At 41.5% G+C, this 6,434-nt stretch overlaps 1 long non-coding RNA gene across 1 annotated transcript in view; it reads left to right on the forward strand.

Annotated features, from left to right (window-relative positions):
• The window catches only part of LOC137228250 (uncharacterized), a 268,028-nt gene that overhangs the window by 196,286 nt on the left and 65,308 nt on the right, over positions 1–6,434 (forward strand). The window lies entirely within an intron of this gene.

Raw genomic sequence — 6,434 nt, forward strand, 5'->3', positions numbered from 1 at the left:
ATTGTCATAGGATTGCTTCCCTAATTTCCCTTTCAGATTGCTCATTGTTAAGTGCATAGAAATGCAACTGATTACTGTACACTGACTATCATGCAACTTTACTGAATTTGTTTATTAGTTATAACAGGGTTTTTTTTGGTGGAGACTTTAGAGTTTTTTTATATATTTATAAGATCATGTGATCAGCAAACAGAGATAATTGTACTTCTTCCTTTCCAATATGGATGCTTTTTCTTTCTTTGTTCTGCCTAGTTGCTATGGCTAGGTCTTCTTGTACTATTTTGAATAGAAATGTAAGAGTGGCCATTTCTGCATTTTTCTGGTCATAGTGAAAAGGATTTTAATTTTTCATCATTGAGTATGATGTTAACAGGGGGCTTGTTATATATGGCCTTTATTATGCTGAGGAACTTTCCTTCTATACCAATTTGTTGAGCATTTTTATCATGAAAGGATGTTGTATCTTGTCAAGTGCTTTTTTTTGGTATCTATTGAGATGATTGTATTATTTTTATCTTTGATTCTATTAATATGGTGTATCACATTAATTGATTTGTGTATGTTGAGCTATCTTGGCATTCCATGGATAAATCCCATTTGAGCATCGGGAATTACCCTTGTTGAACTTGTTTTGCAAATATTTTATTGAAAATGTGTACATCTATATTTATCAGGAATATTGTATAATTTTCTTGTATATCTTTATCTGGCTTTGGTATTAGGCTAATGCTGGCCTCATAAAATGAGTTTGGGAGTTTTACTTCCTATTGCATTTTTGGGAGGAATTTGAAAAGGACTGGCTGTAATTCTTCTTTAAATATTGGTAAAATCCACCAGTGAAACCATCTGGTCTTGGGATTTTCTGTGTTGAGAGGATTTGGTTAATGATCAGTCTCCTTAGAACTTATTGATATCTTTAGATTTTCTATTTCTTCATGGTTCAGTCTTTGTAGGTCCTATATTCCTATGAAATTATCCAGTTCTTCTGTGTTATCCAGTTTGCTGGCATATAAGTGCTCATTATAGTCCCTTTGTATTTCGACAAAGTCTAATATTTTGTGTTTCTGTGGTATCAGTTGTAATGCCTCCTCTTTTCATTTCTGATTTTATCTGAATTTTTCTCTTCTTTTTGTAATCTACCTAAAGTTTTATCAATTTTATCTCTTCAGAGAATCAGCTTTTAGATTCACTGATCTTTTCTGCTCCGTCTCTATTTCATTTATTTCTTTTCTGATCTTTGTTATTTCCTTCTGCTACTAAAGATACCTTTGGGCTTAATTTGTTCTTCTTTTTCTAGTTCTTTGAAGTGTAAAGTGAGATTGTTTGACTTTTTCTTATTTCTTAATATAGGCATTTATAACTTTAAACTTCCCTCTTAGAACTGCTTTTGCAGCATCTCATAGGTTCTTATATGTTGTGCTTCTATTTTCTTTTGATTCAAGATACTTCTTGGATGATTTGAAGATATCTCTTGAATGTCCCTTTCTATTTCTTCTTTGACCCCGTGGTTGTTCAGGAGCACATTGTTTAATCTCCACTATTTGTGAATTTGTTACAAAAAACGATAACAAGAGGAAAAGATCATTATGTAATGACAAAGGGATCAATTTATGTAACAATGGTAACCATATTCACCCAATATCAGAGCACTTAAATATATAAAGCAAGAATTATGTTAATAATTGTTTATTATATTTAGGTGCTCCAATATTGGCAGAGTTTTTTACTTAGTCTATTTTGTCTGATATAATCATAGCTACCCCTGCTCTCTTTGGGTTTTCATTTGCTCAAAATACCTTTTTCCATTCCCTCACTTTCAGCCCTGTGTGTTCTTAAAGTTTGTGAGTCTCTTGTAGGCAACATATATATAGGTCTTGTTTTGTGTCCATTCAGCCACTCTGTGTCTTTTGATTGAAGCATTTAGTTCATTTAAATGTAATGTAATTATTGATGGGTAAGGACTTACTAGCATCATTTTGTTAATAAATTTCTAATTGTTTTGTGTTTCTTTAGTTTCTGTCTTCATCTCTTGCTGTCTTTGTTAGTTGATCATTTGTGTGTGTGTGGTATGCTTTGATTCTTTTCTCTTAATTGTTTTTATATTATAGGTTTTGATTCTGTGATTATCATGAGTTTTTAAATACATCTTAAAGTTGTAACTGTTTATTTTAAGCTTATAACAACTTAACTACAATTGCATAAGAAAGTTCCACCCATTTAATTGCAGCCCACAGTTTGTGTTGATGTCCCAATTTCCATCTTTCTAAATCTTGTATCCATTAACATAATATTGTAGCTATGGGTTTTTTTTTCCAACAGTTTTGTATCTTAACCAGAGTGCTATATTTTAAAATGATTTATATACCATTATTGCAGTATTAGAGTATTTTTAATTTGACTATATATATGCCTTTACCAGGTCATTTTATACTTTCATATGTTTTCAGGTTACGAAGTAGCATCCTTTTTATCATCTTGAAGAACTCCCTTTAGCATTTCTTATAGGGAAGGTCTAATGGTGACATATTTTCTTAGGTTTTGTTTGGGAATGTCTTTCTCCATTTCTGAATGACAGCTTTGCTGGGTTAAGTATTATTGATTGTTAGGTTTTTTTTTTTTTCCTTTGAGCACTTTGATATATCATTTCACTCTGTCCTGGCCAGGAAGGTTTCTGCTCAGAAATGCTTATAGTCTTATAAGGACTCCATTGTATGTGATGAGTCTTTTATCTCTTGCTGCTCTTAAAATTCTCTGTCTTTGATTTTTGAGAGTGTGATTATAATGTGTTTCAGTGAAGATCTCTTTGGGTTGCGTCTCTTTGTGGATCTTTGAGCTTCCTATCCCTGAGTGGCCATATCTCTTCCCAGATTTAGGAAGTTTTCACTTCTTTATATACAGCTTCTATCCCTTTTTCTCTCTTCTCCTTCTGGGACTCCCATAATGTGAATATTATGTCTTTTGATCATGTCTCACAGTTCACACAGGTTTTCTGCTCTCTTTTTCATTCTATTTTTTATTCTCCTCTGACTGCATAATATCAAGAGATCTGTCTTCACACTCACAGATTCTTTCTTCTGCCTGGCTGAGGTTGCTGTTGAAGCTGCCTATTGCACATTTCATTTCATCCAGTGTATTTTTAATCTCCAGAATTTCTGTCTGGTTCTTTTTTCTGATTTCTATTTCTTTGTTGAACTTCTTGTTTTGTTCATGCACTCTTTTCCTGAGTTCATTGATTTGTCTATTTGCATTCTCTTTAACTTTGCTGAGCTTCCTTAATATATTTTGAATTCTTTACCAGGTAACTCATAGGTCTTCATTTCTTTGGACAATTACAGAAATATTATTCTGTTCCTCTGGTGGTGTCATGTTTTTTGCTTTTGTCTTCTTGGTGGCTTTGCACTGATGTCTGCACATTTGAGGGCAGATTCACCTCTTCTGGTCCTTCCGTACTGGCTTCAGTGAGAACAGACTTTCACCTGGAGGTGGCTGCAAGGGTGCTGGATGGGTGGGGTGCAGTGTCCTTGCATCCTGAGAAGGCACAGTGGCATAGTCTCCACGCTGCTCTGTCAGCCCAGGTTGACCTTGCTCAGACGGCCACGGGCCTGCAGGAAGCAGTGGCAGGTAGGGCTATTGGGATCTTCAGAGGCCAGAGCTGCTAAGGTCTTCCTGTTCATTTTTCTTTTTCCCCAAGGGAAGAAGCTCTAGCTGAGGGATCCTCTCGGCACTTGGTCTGGTGGGCTGGCACTGAGAGTACTCAGAACAGTATTGGAGCCATGGTCCTAGGATCTGGGACACGCAGAACTGCCACAGGGCGTGAATCCTGCATGGATCCTATAGCACAGGTGCATTGCCTGTGGCTAAGGCACTGGTGTCTACTGTGTGGGGGTGTGCTGATACCCTGTGAAACCAGTACCTGAGGATCAGGGGCTCACTGTGGAGATGCTGGTGTGGGGAGGGGGCGCCCAGGCTCTGGGATAACAAGATATATTGGTGGCTTGGGCCCAGGGTTCAGGGTGCAGTGGTAGCAGAGCCCTTGGATGGTAGGTCTAAGTCTCACCTCTGGCCCAGGGGCTGTCACAGGCCAGCAGCAGCATGGCTCCAGGCTGGTTTCTTAAAGCGTCTGTTGGCCCCGAGGGGCCTGGGCTGAGTGCAGTGATAGCTTGTCCTTGTCAGTGACAGTTCAGAGCCACATCCTTGCAGCCAAGGGGATGCCCCAGCAATGACTGTACAGAGCCATGACCTGGCACCTGGAGAGTGGGGTCCAGGGCAGTGACACCACGGTCTCAGCAAGGAAGGGTCAGAGATGTGCCCTGGGATCCAGGGGGTGGGACTCGGGGCGGCTGTAGCTTGATCCCAGGAATGAGGGGTCGGAGCCACGGCCTGAAACCCAGGAAGCAGAGCTCAGGGCAGTGGCAGCACCCCTGGCAATGATGGTCCAGGGTCTCAGTATGGATGGGGATGAACCTCAAGGTGGAACAGCCCCGTCCCAGCAACAGTGGGTCAGAGCCTTGGCCTACTGTGAGGGGTGGGCTCAAGGCTGTGGCAGCACCCCTGGCAGTGATGATTCACAGCTGGACCTAGAACGTGGAGCATGACAGCACAACCTGAGGCTGGCAGCCAAGTCACGCCTGGGGGCCCTGGCTCAGGGCAGCAGGGGCCACCCCAGAAAGGGGGTGCAAAGCTGCAACCCAGGGCCAGGAGGGGCAAAGAGCAGTGGCAGCTCCAGCCCTATACAGGATGGGGTGCTGTGATGCCAGATGCCTGAGATGGGGGCACAGAGGCCCCCAGGGCAAGAGCCATCTCAGCACCTGCTCCAGCCCCTTGGAGGAGAAGCAGAGGCTGATCCAGGCTGCTCTTCCCACTGAGATCAGCAGTGATAGAGACTGAGGAGATCTCTGTAGCCACAGCTGCAAATGTCCACCATGGTGAGCCCTGCTGGGCTCTCCTGCTGTCCTTCTCAGGGGGAAGGGGGTGAACATTCTCCAGGGGGTTCTTGCAGGTGCTGAGCTGCTCCTGACTGTGGCAAAGGTACTTCCTGTGCTTTTCTATGTCCATCCTCAGTGTCTGAGCTCTGCAGGGTTTGTACTGCTCCTTTGTAATGCACAGCTTTCCCTGAGTTCTTTTTAATTAATTTTTATTGGAGTATAATTGCTTTACAATGTTGTGTTAGTCTCTGCTGTACAGCAAAGTCAATCAGCTATACGCATACATCTATCCCCTCTTTTTTGGATTTCCTTCCCATTTAGGTCACCACAGAGCACTGAGGAGAGTTCCCTGTGCTATACAGCAGGTTCTCATTATTTATCTATTTTATACATAGTAGTGTGTATATGTCAATCCCAATCTCCCAATTCATCCCATCGCCTCTTCCCCACCTTGGTATCCATACGTTTGTTTTCTATGTCTGTGTCTCTATTTCTACTTTGCAAATAAGTTCATCTATATCTCTTACACTGTTGGTGGGAATGTAAATTGATACAGCCACTATGGAGAACAGTATGGAGGTTCCTTAAAAAACTAAAAATAGAACTACCATACAACCCAGCAATCCCACTACTGGGCATATACCCTGAGAAAACCATGTGTCAAAAAGACACATGCACTCCAGTGTTCACTGCAACACTATTTAGAATAGCCAGGACATGCAAGCCACCTAAATGTCCATCAGTAGAGGAATGGATAAAGAAGATGTGGTACATATATACAACGGAATACTACTCAGCCATAAAAAGGATCGAAATTGTGCCACTTGCAGAGACGTGGATGGACCTAGAGACAGTCATACAGAGTGGAGTAAGACCCTGGGCTCTTTTCTCCAGTTTGTAGTTGTTTATTTACTGTTGTGTTGTCTTGTGACCTCTTGGCCCTCCATCTTCCTGGCGTCACATTTATGACATTTTTTTTTTTTTTTACATCCATTCTCCTTTGGTTGTATCTTTGACCCTTGTCCTGTTTGGGACTATTATGAATGAAGCTACTGGAAATACTTTTTGCAGATCTTTTTGTGCATATGTTTTCATTTCTCATGGTTAAAAATGCATGCTATATACCCTGGGTCATAGGCCTGATGTACATTTAATGTGATAAGAAAATGCCAAACTGTTTCCCAAAATAGCTGTACCACTTTACACACCCAGTCCACACTGCATCCATCCTCACCAACATTTGGTGCTGTCACTTCCGTCAGCTGGAAATGGTCCTTATTGTTTTAATATGCATTGTCCTCATGGCTGCTGATGTCGAGTGGTTGGTTGGTTGTGCTGCTTGGTTATTCGTATATATACTTTTGGTTTTTTTTAATTTTTTGCGGTACGCGGGCCTCTCACTGTTGTGGCCTCTCCCGTTGCGGAGCACAGGCTCCGGATGCACAGGCTCAGCGGTCATGGCTCACGGGCCCAGCCGCTCCGCGGCATGTGGGATCTTCCCAGACCCGG

Source organism: Pseudorca crassidens, chromosome 7 (genome assembly GCF_039906515.1).
Source record: "Pseudorca crassidens isolate mPseCra1 chromosome 7, mPseCra1.hap1, whole genome shotgun sequence".
NCBI lineage: Eukaryota > Metazoa > Chordata > Mammalia > Artiodactyla > Delphinidae > Pseudorca > Pseudorca crassidens.